The sequence below is a fragment of the Lissotriton vulgaris genome, chromosome 7 (assembly GCF_964263255.1).
Source record: "Lissotriton vulgaris chromosome 7, aLisVul1.2, whole genome shotgun sequence".
Lineage (NCBI taxonomy): Eukaryota > Metazoa > Chordata > Amphibia > Caudata > Salamandridae > Lissotriton > Lissotriton vulgaris.
In genome coordinates this window covers 486,565,247-486,589,648 of record NC_141695.1, presented here as the reverse complement: position 1 = coordinate 486,589,648, position 24,402 = coordinate 486,565,247, and the positions used below count along the sequence as shown (strand labels likewise).

The following is a 24,402-nucleotide window of genomic DNA, read 5'->3' as shown; positions in this document are numbered from 1 at the left end:
TCTTTTCAAATTAAAGTAATATTGAGGACAGATTAAGCCTGAACTATTTGTGGATCATTAACAACTGAAAAGTAATAAATCAATAATGTTGTGTTAATGCATTTCTAGTCACAGCCCATTTGCTTGAAATTATGATTGCATGCACATGTATTTGTAGGTATTCCTACCCTTACAGCGCAAACCGAACTGGGAGCACAAGTCGGTGCGGGTGGGCTCTCTTCACTGCATGCTGGCGAAGGGGACTGGGGAAGCCACGCAGGACTGTCAGACATGGTGTTCCTTGAAGACACGAGATGTCAGTCTGGAGAAGCAGGTCTGATTTGTGCTGGCATTTTATTGGTGAAAAGGAAGAAGCTGTTTTTGTACTTTTTGAGACCTTTAAAAGGATAGGATGCTACATGTCACACGATTTTTAGCTTGGAAAGGCGGAAGTGTGAGAACGCTAGTATGGTGACCCCACCTCCTAGTCTATACAGGCCCAAAACTCTTGGAAGTGGTGTAAAGTCTGCTTCTAGGAGGCAAGGCTAGCTGCCGCGGAGATTAAACAGTGGATATATGACGGATGAGTACATTTCTTGCAATGTGTTTTAAAGATTTCTTCCGATGATGAATCTGGGTGACATTGCAATCTCTCCGGAGTCCTGTTGATTAGCCCATCATGGACCGTGCTTGGTTGATGCTGCTGAAGAACTTGGCCTTGGCAGGGGCCAGTTTCAGCCAGTTCCCAGAGATCTATGCTGGATATGGGTAGAACAACTTGCACCAGTCTTATAGTCGATAGTGACGGCTGCAGTTGGCTTTTAATGTCTTTATTGACCAAGAATAATTCTAGAAAATTCACGTGTAGACTGACGATTTCGTGATGTAAAATGTAAACAATTGGGCTACTTCATGTGGCTGATACCTACTGGGATCAGGAGGGGTTCAACTGGACAAATGAATGCCCATAAGAGAGGCCAAAGCCCCTAGGGCCTTATTTATGAAGGCCGTGCGCTGCTGGTGCGTCACTTTTAACATGGGAAAAAGTGACGCACCGGCGGCGCAAGGCCTTCATAAATATGGCCCATAGTGTGTATACTGGGTGGCTTTAGTTTTATAAATAAACTGCAAAGATTTTTAACTGAGTCAGTAATGCCTGGATTAAAAACCTCAGTATTACTTTCGCTCAACAATGAGCACTCATGACTTCTGAAAGATTGTGAAGTTGCAAATGTCTTAAACATGCTTAGCTTCCCCTTCTCCAGAAAGAACACAACTGTGAGACTTTTGCTTATCACAATTTCACGAGTCCGAAGAAATATTTTGTCTTTATGAACCTGTAAACATAGTCAGCCCCTGTACCCAAATACTCCATCAAGAACAAAGTAGCATGGTTTTTAAGAGGTTCAGGATTATTCTTCTTGAACCAAAAGATATGTGGTGTAAATTGGCATAATAAGTTCAGCTCTATGGCTGAACAGGGTGCTTAATCAATTTAAAGTGTGGTAGGATTGAAGGCAAGGGGTTTTTTTTTAACAACATTTTATATATCTTACCACCGTTCTACCATTGTCCACCCAATGAAAAGTTTGAAGAGAAGAAAATGAAGATGTTGGTCAAGACTAAATTACCAGTACGGCGTTCTCAAGACCGCCATACCTGCGGTGGTGGTTCGATCGCAGCCTCCTTGGCAGATGGACTGCCCGATTATGAGGTTGACTGTCAGACCAACACAAGGCTGATGCAAGACAGCGGCTACAGCCAGAATACTGCCTTCTGACAGGGTGATGTTGAGGAAAGTGGTGATCAATGGCAGCTGTGCTGATGCCTGCATGGCCGTGCTGATAAGGACCTGCCTTTCTGCCGACCTTTTCATGGTGGGAACCCTGCCATGAAAAGGTCGGAAGAAAGGCATGGAAGGGGCCCCCAACAGGGCCCCAGGGGGAAATTGCCCATTGGGGGTTGTGCATGGAGGCACATGTTATGCCCCCCACTACTTGCACTTTCGTGCACACTCTGTGTGCAATGCACGAAATGGTGCATGGTACACTGTGCACCGGCATGCAATTGGGGCTGCCAGGGTGGCAGCATATTCTCCAGGCTCTTTCTATGAGTTGAAGCATGCTGCCATTGTGGCACCGCTGACACAACATCAGCCCGGTAGTGTATTCTTAATACGGTGGTCGGGATGTCACCAGCTTGGTGGCGTTCTCCCGACTGCCACAATGGTGGCCCAGCAGTCGTGAAGCTCGTCACGATTGCCTACCAGGCGGAAAAGGCCTATAATATGGTGGAGATTCCTTGCAGGCACCGCAATCCATATTATATCCATATTATAATGCGGGCGGGGTTATGCCTTTCCATTGTGCTATACCATGTACTTTACTGTATTCTACCTGAAATGCATTGTTCTTGCCTGCTCCCCTACCCTTTCGCCTTTTCTGCACCTTTCCAAGATGGCCCCCACGCAACATCCTAACTTTCCCTCTTTCCTTTCCTAGTCCGTTCTCCACTTCTATGCCCACTCACTCACTTTTTTAGCCCTCCCGCGTCCACGCACCGTTTAGGCGTCCAGCTTATTCAACTCTGGAGTAGTGAGCCTCACTACCCGCGTATCGAAGTAAGTCTCCGCCAGCACCGCTCGCGCAGGCGGCACCCCGATCCCATTCCTTCACTACTCCCCATCCTCGTCACGCGCTGACGCTACCCCGTCCCATTCACTCCCCTCATCACTCCCGGCATCTTTTAGCCCTCACTATTGATCGGCACTTTAACATTCATTGTCCATACCTTTTCCATTACCCTCATCCTCACGGCATCTTGTCTCCCTTTCAGCGCTCCTTGACAAAGGGCTACCCGCCCGAAATGCATCGGAGGCGTTCCCCTCTCATTACCGTCATTTGATCTTTTCAATGTCAAGATTATTGATATGACAACAATATCAATGGATTAAGCTTTATGAATCGTGACTAAATACCTTCAATTGGATACAAACGGTTTTGAATCATTGTTTGAACTTCATCGGAGTGCCTCCCTTGGGGATGTATCTGCATTATGATGCATACACCACTTATCATTTAATAATCGTGTTTTGACGGAAACACGACCCACGAGTGCACACGAACCTGTATCATCTTCTTTTCATCTTCCTTAAAAGTATATGATCCCAAACCGCTGTGCCCCTCCAAACCTACTTCATTGTGATTTCATTTCCGCCACACGGCGGGCGCACGCACCAAAATGCAATTCGACGAAATAAGTAAGAGCACCCAAGCCAGAGCACACACTCTGGCATATGATGATGAAGAACGCAACCAAATCTACTCGCTGATCGAGGAAGACATCAGCCCCACCTCAACCGCACGCAACAAAGAACAATGCATTAAACAATTATTGTACCTATCCAAGAGACACATCAATCAGAAGCTCCACGCGAGCACATTGCTCAAATACCATCGAGCTCTCAGAATCCCACGCGGCCTACGGATTTCTTTAAGACCATCCTTATGCAAAAATTCCAAATCATTTAAAGACAAATGGGATGGGATTCTCAATAAGTGTAGTCTTGACCTGATTCTAATAATAGTAGAAGAACTTTCCGGAATATTGAAAGAACTTGAATACGAAATAAAAGAAGTTGACAAAGAATTGAAAAACATGCTCACTTCTGAAGAACTAACTAGTACCCTGGAGGATATTCAAAACATCCTTGAGAAACATCGAAAGGAAATCAATGAACGGAAATTAAGAAAGTTCTGAAGAGACACACTCGATTATAAGCTTGACGAGGTGTACTCGTGGGCTGACATCTACGCCCAACGACGCCGAAATAGACCTCCTAACACCCAAACTGATACCTCATCTTCAGAAAGTGACTCCACATCTCGTCCTTCACGCAAACCGGCGACCACACCACCCAGTGATGAACAAGCTAACACATCCACCGTTACACCAATTGCGGTTCCTTTTTTTGAATCAGGCCCAACACCAACCGACGACTCAGGAGGAGCCAGAACAAAAGAAAAAGAAAAGGACATCAACCCTCCGAACACACGAAGCACAGTAGTCAAGAAGGATCTCAAAAGCAAAAAGAACACCTAGTGATTAACATCTCTAAGGTTGCTATTCCTCAACATCAGATTGACCTGCTCGAGAAGGGCACATCATTTATCCCTGTGACACAAACTAACCTACTGGAACTTGAGGTTAGCACGTTTAAGTTTACAAGGAAACTCAAACTCCGTCACTTCTTTGACAATGTTATGCCACCGGTTACTACATCCAAATCAGATGAATTATGTGGATTACGGCCAACCAGCACGTTTCAAGCACCCTGCAGCCACAAAAGTATCGACCTATTCGAAAACCTAGTTCGCAACGATCTGTCTAAATTGAACTTCACAAAAAAAGTCAAACACCAGAACCTTACCATCAAAGACCGGGATACCCTTAAATCCCTAGCAAACAACACACAAATCAAATGCATCAAAGCCGATAAGGGTGGCGCCTTAGTCATCCTTGATACCTCAATGTACATACAACGACTCCAAGAACATATACAGGATGGCTCCATCTATATGCAACTTGATAACAACCCTACTCGGGAATTTTTGAACATCCTGCAGGAAATAGTAGTTAGAGCACATCGCAATGGAATCATTGAAGACCGCACCAAGAACTTTCTCTTGCTTGAGTTTCCTAGGAGTCCGACCATTCACATGAGTCCCAAGATACACAAAGACCTCCACAACCCACCCTTTAGACCGATCGTATCTACTAGAGGATCAATACATGAGCCTACAGGCAAATTCATTGATAAATACCTTCAGCCGCTTGTCACCAAATCCATTAGTCACATCAAAGACACCACGGAATTCCTACTCAAACTTTCAAAAATCCAAATTCAAGACCATGAGTCATGCATCCTATGCACAGCAGATGTCAATTCGTTGTATACATCAATACCCCATCAGGGGGGCATTGATGCCATTGAAGCAGCCCTTCTCAACAGCAACATTGATCCACATATGCAATCATTTATCATGGAACTTATGGCATACACGCTATACCATAGTTACTTTCAGAATGACAACAAATGGTACTTGCAGTTATCCGGGATGGCGATGGGAAACTGCGCTGCTCCCACGTATGCAAACATCTATATGGAAAACTTTGAAAAGTTATACATCTACGCCAACATGACCTTTCAAGATAACATAAGAATGTATGTCCGATACATTGATGACCTCTTTTTCGTATGGACTAACACCAAACAATCATTGAACGATGCCTTGTTGGAACTCAACACGAAGGATGAACGCATCCAATTATCCTGGCAAATCAGTGACACAGAAATTTAATTTCTTGATGTAAACGTGATAATCACCCCCAAAGGCTTCAGCACTGATCTTTACAGAAAGCCCACCGACTGCAACAACACCCTCCACTTTTCTAGCTTCCACCAGGGATCTCTCAAAAGACATATGCCTTATTCACAGATGCTACGCGTCAAACGCATAGTTTCAGATGAACATACTGCTGACATTCGCACCAAAGAAATGCACACACGCTTTCTAAATCGAGGATATCCTGAAACTACCCTCACGGAGGCACAAACCCGAGTGGCTAAAATTTTCAGACATGAAAGCCTGACCAAAAAGCTCAGAAAAGATGATCAACGCATGGTTCTTGTCTCCAAATTTTCTACATCAAGTGCAATGTACAAGAAAATCATTCTCAAACATTGGCCGATCCTCCAAATGGACCCAGACTTTCGGGACATTTTTCAGAAACAGCCCTTATTTGCATATTCTAGGAGTAAGAATATCCAATAAATTCTTTCCAAACCTACTTCTAAACCCACTCAATACAAGGGCACTCAACCATGTCTGAATTGCAGTCACTGCAATAGCATTATCAAAGGGAACATTATCAGACACCCTATGAAAGGCAACCCCATCAAGCTTCAAGTAAACGCCTCATGTGACACCTCGAATCTGATCTATGCCTTAAAATGCCCATGTGGCAAATTATATGTCGGCAAGACCGAACGGAAAATCAAAACGCGCTTGAATGAGCATAAGTCGAACATACGCCTGAAATATGAGAAATCTAATGTTGTTATGCACTTTGTTGAAGCTCGTCACACCTTTGCTCAACTCCAATACATCGTCCTAGAAACTGTTTCCAAGAAAAAAGGCACTGACATGCGCAAATTTCTTCTCCAAAGAGAACTGGAATGGATATATCGTCTCCAAACACTTAAACCTTATGGTCTCAATGATCGTATTGAGTTCAGTTGTTACCTTTGAGTTATTTCATTTTGTGCTATACCATGTACTTTACTGTATTCTACCTGAAATGCATTGTTGTTGCCTGCTCCCCTACCCTTTCGCCTTTTCTGCACCTTTCCAAGATGGCCCCCACGCAACATCCTAACTTTCCCTCTTTCCTTTCCTAGTCCGTTCTCCACTTCTATGCCCACTCACTCACTTTTTTAGCCCTCCCGCGTCCACGCACCGTTTAGGCGTCCAGCTTATTCAACTCTGGAGTAGTGAGCCTCACTACCCGCGTATCGAAGTAAGTCTCCGCCAGCACCGCACTCGCAGGCGGCACCCCGATCCCATTCCTTCACTTCTCCCCATCCTCGTCACGCACTGACGCTACCCCATCCCATTCACTCCCCTCACCACTCCCGGCATCTTTTAGCCCTCACTATTGATCGGCACTTTAACATTCATTGTCCATACCTTTTCCATTACCCTCATCCTCACGGCATCTTGTTTCCCTTTCAGCGCTCCTTGACAAAGGGCTACCCGCCCGAAATGCATCGGAGGCGTTCCCCTCTCATTACCGTCATTTGATCTTTTCAATGTCAAGATTATTGATATGACAACAATATCAATGGATTAAGCTTTATGAATCGTGATTAAATACCTTCAATTGGATACAAATGTTTTTGAATCATTGTTTGAACTTCATCGGAGTGCCTCCCTTGGGGATGTATCTGCATTACGATGCATACACCACTTATCATTTCCAGAGACTCTGCCATGGTAAGCTATTCGGGATTCAATTTGGGGGCCCGTTGTGGGCTCCTGGGATGGGTTGGGGGTGGCAGGCTGCACTTGGGGGTTACCCATGGTACCCCCATACATTGGCATACACGAGGAGGGAGGCAGCTTGCGGTGCCTGTCATGTTGCGCATGCCAATGCACGCCATGCATCTTCTGCATTGTGGCGGGTGCTGCTCACAGCACTGACTGCCAAAATGTTGAATATGCGGGATGCGACCGCCAGGGTGGCGGTCTCATCCTAATTAGCGGTGTGGGACCGCCGCACCACTGGCAGCCGGTCCCAGCATGTCTAGAGTGGCGGGCGGACTTTAGTCCGCCGGCCATCCTAATGGACCCCTTTGACTTCAGCATTATGAGCTATAGATCATCGTAAATTTGTGATTGAGAAACTGAACTCATGGACTGATTCATGTTTTGGGGATATAGATAATCACAATTGATGGACAGAATGTAGAAGAATGTCATAAATTCACCCCAGTACAGAGATCTGGGCCTAAATTCATTGTTTTTTTGCACTCCACACCACCCCAGTTCAGAAATGGCCATATACAAATCAGCCTTTACCCTGTGCCTCATGGGAACAGTCCAGCGCGAACTGCCAAGCCATGTCTTTCCTGGACCGGAATTAGGCATCCTAGGACCGGTTTCTGGCTATCAGCTGTCTTCAGCCAGGATAGCTTGACTCCAGTGGTGTGGAGAGCATGGGACTCACGTCTGAGCATACCCATCCCACTCAGGGTGACAAATGCAAAAACAACAATTGATGGACAGAATGCAGAACAATGTCATAGATTCACCCCAGTACAGAGATCTGGGCCTAAATCCATCGTTTTTTTGCACTCCACACAGCCCCAGTTCAGACATGGCCATATGCAAATCAGCCTTTACCCTGTGCCTCATGGGAACAGTCCAGCCCGAACTGCCAAGCCATGTCTTTCCTGGACTGGAATCAAGCATCCTAGGACCGGTTTCTGGCTATCAGCCGTCTTCAGCCAGGATAGCTTGACTCCAGTGGTGTGGAGAGCATGGGACTCACGTCTAAGCATAACCATCCCACTCAGAGTGACAAATGCAAAAACAACAATTGATGGACAGAATGCAGAACAATGTCATACATTCACCCCAGTACAGAGATCTGGGCCTAAATACATCGTTTTTTTGCACTCCACACCACCCCAGTTCGGACATGGCCATATGCAAATCAGCCTTTACCCTGTACCTCATGGGAACAGTCTAGCACGAACTGCCAAGCCATGTTTTTCCTGGACCGGAATCAAGCATCCTAGGACCGGTTTCTGGCTATCAGCCGTCTTCAGCCAGGATAGCTTGACTCCAGTGGTGTGGAGAGCATGAGACTCACGTCTGAGCATACCCATCCCACTCAGGGTGACAAATGCAAAAACAACAATTGATGGACAGAATGCAGAACAATATCATACATTCACCCAGGTACAGAGATCTGGGCCTAAATCCATCGTTTATTTGCACTCCACACCACCCCAGTTCAGACATGGCCATATGCAAATCAGCCTTTACCCTGTGCCTCATGGGAACAGTCCAGCCCGAACTGCCAAGCCATGTCTTTCCTGGACCGGAATCAAGCATCCTAGGACCGGTTTCTGGCTATCAGCCGTCTTCAGCCAGGATAGCTTGACTCCAGTGATGTGGAGAGCATGGGACTCACGTCTGAGCATGCCCATCCCACTCATGGTGACAAATGCAAAATATCTATACTGTCAAGATAATTGTCTGCCTAAGCAAATTTAGATGTGGGCGGACCTTAGGTTAAATCATGACAGAGACAACTCTGTCTCCACCATGATTAACCACTCTGATGACCCGGAAGACTAAGGGCTGTTGGAAGTTGACCTCTAATTCTGCCCACCTAATTTAGATGGTAAATTAGAGGTCAGTTTTCTCTCCCCATCACTGCCAGGAACACCCTGGCAGTAAGGGGCAGTGAAAACTGCTAAATGTTCCCCTTGCCATGGCAGAGGGCTTCTGTGATGATGTGAGTATTTCCTTTTTCATTTTCAAAAAGAAAATCTTGCTTTGCTGTGTATATGCAAAAACAGTTTGTGCAGGGCTTGGTCATGTAGACAGAACCCTGCACCAACTGTAAACAGCATTGGCAGGAACTGCTGTGATGGCAGTTCCTGCCAATGCTTTAGAATGACTGCCACCTTGGCTGTCATTCCTAAATTTGTCTTGCGGCACCTCGTAAGGGCAATAGATTAATATACTCCATCACCCTGATGGAGAAATAGGCCACCCAACTAGATATAACACGGCCCGTTTGTGTCTTAAGCAACTGAGTTATGTGAAAGATGTGTTGATGCCATCAACTGGGTGAGCTGTACACCTGTGTATGATGATGCACACATATACTGCATTGGTTCTCCCAAAAAATAGTGTATTTTGGCAAAACAATGTCAAAAATATTTTATAGAAGCACTTGTAACCATAACTCTTACTGCCTGAGTGAGAATACACAATAGGTGTATTTACTGCGTTTTAGCATTGTGCTTGCATCACAAAATTGATGCAAATCTTTTTACTTTCCAGCTCTGGAAAATCACTCAAAAGTAGTAGCCCAGCTTTGCATTACTCACCGTCACAGGAACGAACAATGGGTGGTGAATGGGCATTCTCATGCAACCGCCCAAGGTTTCTGCTTCTAAGCCCTACTTACTTAAAAAAGTAGACAGACTTTAGTGTGGGAAAATAGTGCCCATTTCAATTAGGCGCTAGGAAGGTGAAATGTTTTCATTCCGCCTTTCTTTTCCAACTTTGTATGTGTGTGTGCTGCACTATACAGCACACATACAAAGTGGGAAAAGGTTTGAATTTAGTCTAAGCATGGTATTTTGTTTTGGTAGGGTTCTCTAGGCTAGACTCATAGAGACACCCTTGACCATGTTACCAAGGTATGTCCATGGTGCACGGCAACATATTTCTGTGCTGACTCTAGGAGAGAGCAGGAGAGTGCCCCATTTCTGTAAATATGGAGTTCTCCTGCTCTCTCCTTCTCACACAGCGTAGCACAGCATTTACGGCTGCTGCACTGTGCTCCGTGCAAATCTAGTAAATTTGCCCCATAGTTTCTTCCAGACAAACTACCTTGAAGTTGTGCCTGACCTCTGCACATAGGCCTTTGCATTATATTCCGGATGTAAGTACATTCTCAGATTGCTCTTTGAGAATGAAAACTCTGGCCATACCTAAACGACTAGGCATTTAAATGTGTGAGATGCACTTGATATGATTAGCAGTAGGCTTTAGCCCAAATGCTTTACTTTAGGAATGGAAACTAGCTAAATATCCTTTGTAGTTGAACCAGTGAGCCTTGCACTGTCAATATACTCTGATTGTAAAGTTACAGCCTATCCACACACTCTAGGCTACGACTGAGTCTGAAGGCCCTACTGATTCTCTGCTGACCTACTCTAATGGTTTAGCATTGCGTAACTGGATGTCCCCACCTTTTGAAGGAGACTAAGTATGCCAACTCTATCCACACCAGAGAATGGCAGTGGGTCACCATAAGATGGACCTCAACAGCTGAAGACATCTGCAAACCTCTGCTGAAGTCCCTTGAACCCTTCACCACATGTGAAGGTGGGCTGCTATGAGGACAAGTACTCTGTAGATGAGAAAAAGTGGCTTAATCGGCATTCTCCTGTCTGCCTCCCTTTTGTCATTAACCATTTATTTGTGGTGACCAGCAACAGCACCAAGTGGACCAGTCAGCAAACCAGATTGAGACATCTGTGTTTTCTGTTGTGAGTCACATGTGCCTTTGGGCTTGCATGCCATTTGTCTACTCTTAATGCTACACTAGGAGGCCAGTGTGCTGCCCTTCCAGTAAATACAGAAACCAACTCTTAAACAGTGTTACCTAATTTTGCAGATAACACAGCTACTGCTGTTGACTTGCTGCAATGATATTCTTAGTTCGATACAGTACTTTCTGTCGGGTGAGATTGAGGATCCACTGACAAAATGAGAATCATTGTTTTGATATTAATAAATATCTGACATTCTGAAACTATGGAATTGTAAATATCTGGATACAGAAATATCGGAAAAAAATATTGTGATGCAGAATTATTGTTGTCAAGAATATTTATTATTTTTTAGGTAAGTAATATCGATGTCAAGAATATCATTATTGTTATTATTGTTTTCAATATTATAGTTGTGAAGAATATTGTTTTTTTAATTATCTCAATGTGTTTTAGTTCATATATTAATTTTATGTGTTATTATTGTTTGAATATTTGTTAATAATATTTTTAAATGTAGTTTGCAATGTTAAGTGATATATAATTTCAATTTACTTGGTATAGTAATTTATAATTTAGGAGGTTGCTAAATTAGTAGGGGCATAGGGTAGTTAATTAAGTAACAATTAATTATTCATTTATTAATAATTATTTCTTTAAGTATTACGTCATTGTGTAATGAAAATATTTTTCTTGTTATATGTTTTGCAGGTTGTTGGGTTTGTAGGGGTATAGGGTGGGAAGTTAATTAAGTAATAATTATTAATATATTAGTTATTATTTAGTTGATTATTAATTATGTACATTGTGTAATTAATATATTTTTAGTTATATAGTACGCACAGACTGCTGGGTTTGTAGGGGTATAGGGTGAGAAGCTAATTCTGTGATAATGAATTATTAATGTATTAATTATTGTATTGATTAATACTTATGCAAATTGTGCAATAATTCTATTTTGTAGTTATATGTTTGGTGTGGGCTGCCGGGTTTATAGTTGCATAGAGTGGGAAGTTAATTAAAATAATAATTAATTAGCAATTATTAATAATTTATTAAGTATTTAATTGATTATTAATCATCTAAATTGTGCAATGACTTTATGTATCATTTATATTTTAGATGTGGGTTGTTGGGTGTGTAGGGATATATAAGGTAAAAGGTTCCTTAAGTAATAATTAATATCAATTATGTATTTATTCTGATTTGATAATTAATTATGTACATGATGAAATATTGATTAATTGTATTTATATTTTAGTTGTGAGGTTTGTAGGCATACAGAGTGGTATGTTAATCAAGTAATAATTAATTAACAAATATGTATTCAATGTTAAATATTAATTATGTCAATTGTTTCATATGTATACATTTAAGTGTTGGCTGCTATGTTTGTGTGGGTACAGTGTGGGAACTGAATTAAGTGATGGATAACACATTTATTTTATTAGTCATTAATTTGTTTTGCAATTATGTACATTGTTCAATTGGTTTCTGGTAATGAATAATGTTCAAATTAAGAGATTTATATTTGTTTTAAATTAATAGGGTTATTCATATTCAAATATGTAATGTGTTTGAAGTGAAGATATTTACCTATTATTGCACAGACTGGGGTGGGAATAGTAAATTTAACCCCTTCGAAGGCCCATGCTTTCCCTACTGTTGAACAGCCTGGAGTGTTAATAGTAAATCTTACCCCTTTGAAATCCAAAATATATATATATGCTTTCCGAGTAGTACATAAAAAAAATAACACAATAAAGGTAATACAATGCAAAATATATATTTTAATAATAGTGTTGCATAATATATATGTATTTATAAATATACACACATGTTTGTGTGTGTTTCTATAAGTATACATTTCTATATATATTATTAATAGTATTTATATTTATTTAACTTGCATTATACTAATGTTATATATTAAAATATTTAAGGTTTACTATTTTAAGATATCTATCTATCTATCTATCTATCTATCTATCTATCTATATATATATATATATATATTTATATAGTGATAGATAGATAGAAATATTCACTGAAAAATCCAAAGGTTACAGAGACGTTATAGACAGGTTTTACTCATACAAAACCAGGGAAATTCAGCAGTTACAGTTAGCTGAGCTAACTATAACTCGCACCCCACAATGCACTGCTCATGACCTCACGTATTACATCACTCATGACATGGTAAGTGACGTCACTGAAGACATCACTGATGACATCTCAAAAGACACCACTAATGACTTCATCCATAGAATCTCTGACGCACCCACTCACACCCAATATAACCTTTCATATACCCACTCCAACTTCCAAACTACCATTCTCAAAATCATTGACAAACCCATACCAGTGTGGGGCTCACTAGAGGTAACAGGGGGTCTTGTTGGCCTCTGAGTACCCTCATCAGCCAAGGGGACTACATCCCCCAAACAGCAGCGTGCCAGGAGGTGCGTTTGCAGAGTGGTGGAGAAAGGGGTCGGGCCTCCCACGATTTGCTGACTTTTTCTTTTTTTCTCTTTTTTAAAAGGGGGCTCATGTGGCCCCCTTCCCTGGATCATTTGGGCCCCAGGGACCCCATACCCTGGGGCCTCTTCCTTTAAATTGTTTTTAATTAATAGCAAGGGAAGGAGCCGCACGTCCCCCCTTCCAGGCTGATTGCAGCCCCAGAGACCCGATCCCCTTGGGTCTGGCCTTTTTTTTTGTAATTGAAAGGGAGGGGGCAGGCGTCCCCCCTCCTGGGCTATTTTCGACACTGGGGACCGCATCCCACGGGCCTGTCCCTCTTTTATTTTTATTTTTGTAAATAAGAGAGGGGGATTGGCCTGTTTTGGCCCCAGCACTCCATCCCCTGGTGCCCGGCCTGTAGTGTGGTGCCCTGGTCTCACCCACGGGCACCCACTTTTGCAATGTTGGGGACTGTGGGGGGAGCCTCAAGGCCCTAAGGTCCCTTCCAGTTCCCCGCATCCTGTGGGAGCCAGCATTGCTTAGAGACCCAGGGAGGTTCTAAAAGCAATGTCTGTTTCCCTGCTTGTTTGACCCCGGCAGGGAAACAGACATGCTCTGATTTCAGCAGTAGTATTTTTCCTCTCACTTCCTGAAAGCAGAGTGTTAGCTTTGGGTTGCCAAGCCAAAGCAAACTGTAGCGATCCGGGGGTAGGCACCCTGTGACATTGATGGAGCCGGCCCAGCGGAGTGGCTGTCTCCAGGACCATGGACGGCTCCAGGAGGTTGGTTGCGTGGCCAAACTAGCCCCGGGGAAGTGGCAGTCCCCAATGCAGTGGGGGTGCGAGGCTGATGAAATCCTTTGTGAATGTGCTTTCCCCTCGGCTGCAGCTTCTACATTAAAAAACAAAAATAACCTACCTCTAAGGGGGTTTTCTTCAAGGGCAAACTTTTGTGGTTTAATTTTGAAATGGCTGGTCACAGTCGTGGGGGAAGCCCTGCCACATGAAAGTAGACCAAGTTTGAAGTCCTTGGCTACCAGCGCTTTAAGGACAGGAGGTCGTTTGTGGAAGGTCATATGTGTAGCCCAGTACAAGAAAGACTTTTGCAACACCCACTGTGGTTTACTTTTTCACTTTAATTTGGTGAAGTGCAGCAGCTCACTCAAGTGTTATTTGGGCATGAAAGCTTGACGCGATGAACACATCACCCTGATGGAGAAATAGGCCACCCAACTAGATATAACACGGCCCGTTTGTGTCTTAAGCAACTGAGTTATGTGAAAGATGTGTTGATGCCATCAACTGGGTGAGCTGTACACCTGTGTATGATGATGCACACATATACTGCATTGGTTCTCCCAAAAAATAGTGTATTTTGGCAAAACAATGTCAAAAATATTTTATAGAAGCACTTGTAACCATAACTCTTACTGCCTGAGTGAGAATACACAATAGGTGTATTTACTGCGTTTTAGCATTGTGCTTGCATCACAAAATTGATGCAAATCTTTTTACTTTCCAGCTCTGGAAAATCACTCAAAAGTAGTAGCCCAGCTTTGCATTACTCACCGTCACAGGAACGAACAATGGGTGGTGAATGGGCATTCTCATGCAACCGCCCAAGGTTTCTGCTTCTAAGCCCTACTTACTTAAAAAAGTAGACAGACTTTAGTGTGGGAAAATAGTGCCCATTTCAATTAGGCGCTAGGAAGGTGAAATGTTTTCATTCCGCCTTTCTTTTCCAACTTTGTATGTGTGTGTGCTGCACTATACAGCACACATACAAAGTGGGAAAAGGTTTGAATTTAGTCTAAGCATGGTATTTTGTTTTGGTAGGGTTCTCTAGGCTAGACTCATAGAGACACCCTTGACCATGTTACCAAGGTATGTCCATGGTGCACGGCAACATATTTCTGTGCTGACTCTAGGAGAGAGCAGGAGAGTGCCCCATTTCTGTAAATATGGAGTTCTCCTGCTCTCTCCTTCTCACACAGCGTAGCACAGCATTTACGGCTGCTGCACTGTGCTCCGTGCGAATCTAGTAAATTTGCCCCATAGTTTCTTCCAGACAAACTACCTTGAAGTTGTGCCTGACCTCTGCACATAGGCCTTTGCATTATATTCCGGATGTAAGTACATTCTCAGATTGCTCTTTGAGAATGAAAACTCTGGCCATACCTAAACGACTAGGCATTTAAATGTGTGAGATGCACTTGATATGATTAGCAGTAGGCTTTAGCCCAAATGCTTTACTTTAGGAATGGAAACTAGCTAAATATCCTTTGTAGTTGAACCAGTGAGCCTTGCACTGTCAATATACTCTGATTGTAAAGTTACAGCCTATCCACACACTCTAGGCTACGACTGAGTCTGAAGGCCCTACTGATTCTCTGCTGACCTACTCTAATGGTTTAGCATTGCGTAACTGGATGTCCCCACCTTTTGAAGGAGACTAAGTATGCCAACTCTATCCACACCAGAGAATGGCAGTGGGTCACCATAAGATGGACCTCAACAGCTGAAGACATCTGCAAACCTCTGCTGAAGTCCCTTGAACCCTTCACCACATGTGAAGGTGGGCTGCTATGAGGACAAGTACTCTGTAGATGAGAAAAAGTGGCTTAATCGGCATTCTCCTGTCTGCCTCCCTTTTGTCATTAACCATTTATTTGTGGTGACCAGCAACAGCACCAAGTGGACCAGTCAGCAAACCAGATTGAGACATCTGTGTTTTCTGTTGTGAGTCACATGTGCCTTTGGGCTTGCATGCCATTTGTCTACTCATAATGCTACACTAGGAGGCCAGTGTGCTGCCCTTCCAGTAAATACAGAAACCAACTCTTAAACAGTGTTACCTAATTTTGCAGATAACACAGCTACTGCTGTTGACTTGCTGCAATGATATTCTTAGTTCGATACAGTACTTTCTGTCGGGTGAGATTGAGGATCCACTGACAAAATGAGAATCATTGTTTTGATATTAATAAATATCTGACATTCTGAAACTATGGAATTGTAAATATCTGGATACAGAAATATCGGAAAAAAATATTGTGATGCAGAATTATTGTTGTCAAGAATATTTATTATTTTTTAGGTAAGTAATATCGATGTCAAGAATATCATTATTGTTATTATTGTTTTCAATATTATAGTTGTGAAGAATATTGTTTTTTTAATTATCTCAATGTGTTTTAGTTCATATATTAATTTTATGTGTTATTATTGTTTGAATATTTGTTAATAATATTTTTAAATGTAGTTTGCAATGTTAAGTGATATATAATTTCAATTTACTTGGTATAGTAATTTATAATTTAGGAGGTTGCTAAATTAGTAGGGGCATAGGGTAGTTAATTAAGTAACAATTAATTATTCATTTATTAATAATTATTTCTTTAAGTATTACGTCATTGTGTAATGAAAATATTTTTCTTGTTATATGTTTTGCAGGTTGTTGGGTTTGTAGGGGTATAGGGTGGGAAGTTAATTAAGTAATAATTATTAATATATTAGTTATTATTTAGTTGATTATTAATTATGTACATTGTGTAATTAATATATTTTTAGTTATATAGTACGCACAGACTGCTGGGTTTGTAGGGGTATAGGGTGAGAAGCTAATTCTGTGATAATGAATTATTAATGTATTAATTATTGTATTGATTAATACTTATGCAAATTGTGCAATAATTCTATTTTGTAGTTATATGTTTGGTGTGGGCTGCCGGGTTTATAGTTGCATAGAGTGGGAAGTTAATTAAAATAATAATTAATTAGCAATTATTAATAATTTATTAAGTATTTAATTGATTATTAATCATCTAAATTGTGCAATGACTTTATGTATCATTTATATTTTAGATGTGGGTTGTTGGGTGTGTAGGGATATATAAGGTAAAAGGTTCCTTAAGTAATAATTAATATCAATTATGTATTTATTCTGATTTGATAATTAATTATGTACATGATGAAATATTGATTAATTGTATTTATATTTTAGTTGTGAGGTTTGTAGGCATACAGAGTGGTATGTTAATCAAGTAATAATTAATTAACAAATATGTATTCAATGTTAAATATTAATTATGTCAATTGTTTCATATGTATACATTTAAGTGTTGGCTGCTATGTTTGTGTGGGTACAGTGTGGGAACTGAATTAAGTGATGGATAACACATTTATTTTATTAGTCATTAATTTGTTTTGCAATTATGTACATTGTTCAATTGGTTTCTGGTAATGAATAATGTTCAAATTAAGAGATTTATATTTGTTTTAAATTAATAGGGTTATTCATATTCAAATATGTAATGTGTTTGAAGTGAAGATATTTACCTATTATTGCACAGACTGGGGTGGGAATAGTAAATTTAACCCCTTCGAAGGCCCATGCTTTCCCTACTGTTGAACAGCCTGGAGTGTTAATAGTAAATCTTACCCCTTTGAAATCCAAAATATATATATATGCTTTCCGAGTAGTACATTAAAAAAATAACACAATAAAGGTAATACAATGCAAAATATATATTTTAATAATAGTGTTGCATAATATATATGTATTTATAAATATACAAACATGTTTGTGTGTGTTTCTATAAGTATACATTTCTATATATATTATTAATAGTATTTATATTTATTTAACTTGCATTATACTAATGTTATATATTAAAATATTTAAGGTTTACTATTTTAAGATATCTATCTATCTATATATATATATATATATATATTTATATAGTGATAGATAGATAAAAATATTCACTGAAAAATCCAAAGGTTACAGAGACGTTATAGACAGGTTTTACTCATACAAAACCAGGGAAATTCAGCAGTTACAGTTAGCTGAGCTAACTATAACTCGCACCCCACAATGCACTGCTCATGACCTCACGTATTACATCACTCATGACATGGTAAGTGACGTCACTGAAGACATCACTGATGACATCTCAAAAGACACCACTAATGACTTCATCCATAGAATCTCTGACGCACCCACTCACACCCAATATAACCTTTCATATACCCACTCCAACTTCCAAACTACCATTCTCAAAATCATTGACAAACCCATACCAGTGTGGGGCTCACTAGAGGTAACAGGGGGTCTTGTTGGCCTCTGAGTACCCTCATCAGCCAAGGGGACTACATCCCCCAAACAGCAGCGTGCCAGGAGGTGCGTTTGCAGAGTGGTGGAGAAAGGGGTCGGGCCTCCCACGATTTGCTGACTTTTTCTTTTTTTCTCTTTTTTAAAAGGGGGCTCATGTGGCCCCCTTCCCTGGATCATTTTGGGCCCCAGGGACCCCATACCCTGGGGCCTCTTCCTTTAAATTGTTTTTAATTAATAGCAAGGGAAGGAGCCGCACGTCCCCCCTTCCAGGCTGATTGCAGCCCCAGAGACCCGATCCCCTTGGGTCTGGCCTTTTTTTTTGTAATTGAAAGGGAGGGGGCAGGCGTCCCCCCTCCTGGGCTATTTTCGACACTGGGGACCGCATCCCACGGGCCTGTCCCTCTTTTATTTTTATTTTTGTAAATAAGAGAGGGGGATTGGCCTGTTTTGGCCCCAGCACTCCATCCCCTGGTGCCCGGCCTGTAGTGTGGTGCCCTGGTCTCACCCACGGGCACCCACTTTTGCAATGTTGGGGACTGTGGGGGGAGCCTCAAGGCCCTAAGGTCCCTTCCAGTTCCCCGCATCCTGTGGGAGCCAGCATTGCTTAGAGACCCAGGGAGGTTCTAAAAGCAATGTCTGTTTCCCTGCTTGTTTGACCCCGGCAGGGAAACAGACATGCTCTGATTTCAGCAGTAGTATTTTTCCTCTCACTTCCTGAAAGCAGAGTGTTAGCTTTGGGTTGCCAAGCCAAAGCAAACTGTAGCGATCCGGGGGTAGGCACCCTGTGACATTGATGGAGCCGGCCCAGCGGAGTGGCTGTCTCCAGGACCATGGACGGCTCCAGGAGGTTGGTTGCGTGGCCAAACTAGCCCCGGGGAAGTGGCAGTCCCCAATGCAGTGGGGGTGCGAGGCTGATGAAATCCTTTGTGAATGTGCTTTCCCCTCGGCTGCAGCTTCTACATTAAAAAACAAAAATAACCTACCTCTAAGGGGGTTTTCTTCAAGGGCAAACTTTTGTGGTTTAATTTTGAAATGGCTGGTCACAGTCGTGGGGGAAGCCCTGCCACATGAAAGTAGACCAAGTTTGAAGTCCTTGGCTACCAGCGCTTTAAGGACAGGAGGTCGTTTGTGGAAGGTCATATGTGTAGCCCAGTACAAGAAAGACTTTTGCAACACCCACTGTGGTTTACTTTTTCACTTTAATTTGGTGAAGTGCAGCAGCTCACTCAAGTGTTATTTGGGCATGAAAGCTTGACGCGATGAACACACAGCAGAAAACATGATAGTCCTTAAGATCGCCACCCGCAAACACCACCAGCTGATCCGCACCACCAAAAAGATAACGTTCAAAGAACGACTGGACAACAACACCCACACAGCAAGGAACTCTTCAGCATCGTGAGAGAGATCTCCTACCCCAGCGCCTGCAACAATGACATCACACCCTCGCAAGACCTCTGCGACTCACTCACCTCGTTCTTTCACCGCAAGATCGCCGACATACACAACAAGTTCAGCGCACAGACCAGGCACCCAACCACCGAACCAGCGCCCCCACCACCACCCTCTGCACCTGGACCCCGGTCAGCACGGAAGACACCACCCGCCTGATGAACACCATCCACTCCGGCTCACCTACCGACCCCTGCCCACACCACATCTTCAACAAAGCCGACTCCATAATCGCACCCCAACTCCGGGACATCATTAACAGCTCCTTCACATCCACCACCTTCCCGGAGAGTTGGAATCATGCCGAGCTGAGCGCCCTCCTGAAGAAACCCACCGCAGACCCCACGGACCTTAAGAACTTCTGCCCCATCTCGCTCCTTCCCTTTTCAGCCAAAGTCGGCGAAAAGACCGTCAACAGACAACTCTCTGCCTTCCTTGAGACCAACGGATCCCTCGACCCCTCACAGTCCGGGTTCCGAGCAAACCACAGCACCGAGACCGCCCTCATCACAGCCACCGACGACATCAGGTCCCTGCTCGACAACGGGGAAAGTGCTGCCCTCATCCCCCTGGACCTCTCAGCAGCCTTTGACACCGTATGCCACCGCACCCTGATACAACGCCTCAGCAACACCGGAATCCAAGGAGCGGCACTGGAGTGGATCATCTCGTTCCTCGCCGGAAGAACCCAGAGAGTCTGCCTCCCCCCGTTCCGATCCGCGGCCACCGAAGTCATCTGCGGCGTTCCGCAAGGATCCTCACTCAGCCCCACCCTCTTCAACGTCTATATGAGCCCTCTCGCAGCCATCGCTCACCAACACAACCTCAACATCATCTCCTACGCCAATGACACCCAGCTGATCCTCTCCCTCACCAACGACCCCGCCACTGCCAAAACCAACCTCCAGGAAGGAATGAAAGACGTCGCAGAATGGATGAAGATCAGCCGTCTGAAACTGAACTCAGACAAGACGGAAGTCCTCATATTCAGACCATCTCCCTCTGCCTGGGACGACTCCTGGTGGCCCCCTGCCCTGGGCACCGCACCCAAGTCAACGGACCACGCACGCAACCTGGGCTTCATCCTGGATTCCTCCCTCACGATGACCAAGCAAGTGAACGCCGTCTCGTCATCCTGCTTCAACACCCTGCGCATGCTCCAAAAGATCTTCCAATGGATCCCCACCGGAACCAGGAAGACGGTCACCCAGGCCCTCGTCACCAGCCGTCTGGACTACGGGAACACCCACTACGCTGGAACCACAGCCAAACTCCAGAAAAGACTCCAGCGCATCCAGAACGCCTCAGCATGACTCATCCTGGACATCCCTCGCCACAGCCACATCTCCACCCACCTGAAAGACCTACACTGTCTCCCCGTCAACAAGAGGATCACGTTCAGACTCCTCACCCACGCACACAAGGCTCTCCACGACACAGGCCCAAAGTACCTCAACAGCCGCCTCACATTCTACACACCCACCACCCAGCTCCGATCCGCAAGCCTCGCCCTCGCCACCGTCCCACAATTTCGGAAATTCACTGTTAGAGGAAGATCCTTCTCCTACCTGGCAGCCAAGACATGGAACCTCCTCCCCACCCACCTACGGCTGACCCTGGACCATCTCTCCATCAGGAAACAACTCAAGACCTGGCTGTTCGAGCAGTAGCAACCCCCCTCCCCTCAGCGCCTTGAGACCCGTACGGGTGAGTAGCGCGCTATACAAATTTATTGATTGATTGATTGATTGTCTGATTGATTGGCACTACAAGAACCAGCAGGCTCAGCACGAGCCAACGCCGACTGAGGCAGGTGGTTCAGAAGATTTAAGTACTGCCCCGTGCGTCACTTCCCTTAATGAACTGCCTCTGAAGAAATGCTTTTTGAGCATGAAACACGTCAGGCTGATGATGAAATCCTTTGTGAATGTGCTTTCCCCTTGGCTGCAACTTTTACATAAAAAAAACGAAAATCACCTAACTGTAAGTGGCTTTTCTTCAGGGGCAAACTTTTGTGGTTTAATGTTGAAACGGCTGGTCCTGGTTGTGGGAGAAGCCTGCCACATAAGAGTGGTCCAAGTTGGAAGTATTTGGCTACCAGTGCTTTAATGACAGGAGGTCGTTTGTGGAAAGTCATATGTGCAGCCCAGTACAAGAAAGACTTATGCAACACCCACTGTGGTTTAATTTTTAACTTTAATTTGGTGAAGTGCAGAAGCTCAATCAAGTGTTATTTGGGCACTACAAGAACCAGCAGGCTCAGCACGAGCCAACGCCCACTGAGGCAGGTGGTTCGGAAGATTTAAGTACTGCCCCATGCGTCACTTCTCTTAATGAACTGCCTCTGAAGAATACAAAAGGATATTCATGTGAAACAATATATTTTTTTCAATATTCTTAGACGTACCTTTATACATTTTTGACACAATATTTTTGTATCACAATATTGTTGTTTTCGATACTGGGTCAGCGATTCCAAATAAACATTATGTTACATTATTATTTGAATGTCACAAACCAAAATGATACTAAAATGTTGCAAAGTCATCGATTTTGGCAGAAAGATTGCGTTTTTTCAAACTTCACAAACATTAATGTGTTTCGAACAATTGATGTTTGCAAACCTAACAGTGTATAGCCAGGGGACATGGCTTTCTTTGCTAAATTGTTTTACTGCTAAATGTAGTGAATATTGTGCATATCTTAATCTTATTGGACATTGCGTTCTTTGTGGATTCCCCTCAAACCTACCATTTATACTGTAAATGTATTTGTACATCTATTCAGATATTACCAAATTGTTTTGTAATTGCATTGCTCTAGCTGGTCAATCATATTATTATTGGAACTGTAATAAGTGTATTGCACCTCCGCCTATCTTGAGCTGGGCCTTGACTGCTCATTCATGTTTATATGAAGAATCTATGATCTTTGGTGAGGCCCAATTTCCACAGCAGATCTGAACAATGACCCAAGGAAGGGAAAAATAGAAGGACAGGAGGCACATTTGTTTAGGCCCAGAGAGATGGCAGGGACAGGGGATGCTATAAGATAGGGATCCCATGTTTTTAACTAAGAGTAGCGGAGATGGCTTGCTTGAATGCAGTAGCTATCATTAGTAAAGCAGGTGTAGTGAAACTGCGGCCTGGGTATGAAGGGCCCACTGTATCACAATTATTACTGTTCTACTTTACAGAAGTGGCATGGGGCTTATTTTGATTGCACACGTTATGGCTGAGGGCACTCTTTGAAAGGAGATGGGGCAACCCTTTCGAGCTATTTATTTCTGAAAGGGGCAGAGAGGCTGTTTCAAGATTGGACTGATGGCCTGATATGGACAGGAAAGGGTGAAAGAGGCAAAGGAGACAGCTTTTTTCACAGGGCCACAGCTATCATTAGGGTGAGGGACTTACAATTTGCAATTATGTTGTGCAGTGTTTTTGGTCAGTTTTAGTTTTTGTTTGATTCATTTATAAGTCTCACATTTAGTGTGGATTATGAGCTACAGAAAAAGTACCCTGTTGGATTTGGCCCTTTTGGCAGGTTCACCCAAAACTTTTTGCATTTTCCTAGCCTGTTTCTGTAACCTGGTGTTGGTGATTTTAGACCTCTGCGCACTTTTTCACTGTGGTCCAGTGTAAAGTGCGTGCGCTCTCTGTATGTGTGGTGAGACTGGCCTGCCCTCCCATAGGAATGCATGGGGATATTTGTGTCCATGGTAGTTCCTGATGTGTGGGGAGTGCAGGGGCGAGTTTGGTATGTGCAAACTCGTGAGGTTAAATTCTGCGCAATGGTGTGCGCATATTTAATGTATCTAGTATAGAAGTGCCACTTTTAGAAGTTGGCATTTCTGTGTGCAGTGAATGTGAATTGGACTGTCTGGCTTGTGATTGACATGAGCTGGCTGGTGTGCTTGGCGCCATGAGTCAGGATGGGTCTACCCGGTGGTGAATGGGGAGATCTGCATGTTGATGGGAGGGAGGAGTGCACCTGGGACCTGAATAGGACTGGGCCTTCCCTCCACAATGCTGGCTCCACCCCCTGTGGTGTGTCTGATGTCCCTGACCCATCCTGTGAATAGGCAGAGGGGCTGAGCAAAGCAAAGTGCTCCAGAACCAGTTTCATCTGGTTCGCCCCTTGCCTGCACCTTTGGAAACAAAGGATTTCTGTGTATAAAAGAGGGGCTGTGACCCCATGAAAATGTTCTTGTGTTCCACTTGAAACTACCAGGGGCGTGCTCCTGCTGGGGCCAGGGGGAAGGCTTGCCTCCCTGGGCCCTGCCCTGCCCCTGGACGCCGGGAGGATTTTACTTACTAGGAGCTGTTTGCTAATCCTTGATGCCCCAGGACTTCTTGAACCTTTGAATCTTGATGCTGATTTTGCCCAGGCTTGTTACAGCCTGCCCAGCGCCCTGGGAGCGCTTTATTTGTCCTCTAACCTGGCCCTGCTGAGGGAGAGTGTGGGCTTTGTAGCACCGGGCTGCCCCCCATCCTGCCTGGAGGGAATTCCTGGCATAGGGATTCCCCCGAGATTGC

At 43.5% G+C, this 24,402-nt stretch overlaps 1 protein-coding gene across 4 annotated transcripts in view; it reads right to left on the bottom strand.

Moving 5' to 3' along the window:
* MYH16 (myosin heavy chain 16) overlaps positions 1-24,402 on the bottom strand; it is a 1,042,471-nt gene that overhangs the window by 113,108 nt on the left and 904,961 nt on the right. The gene's annotated exons all lie outside the window — the stretch shown is intronic.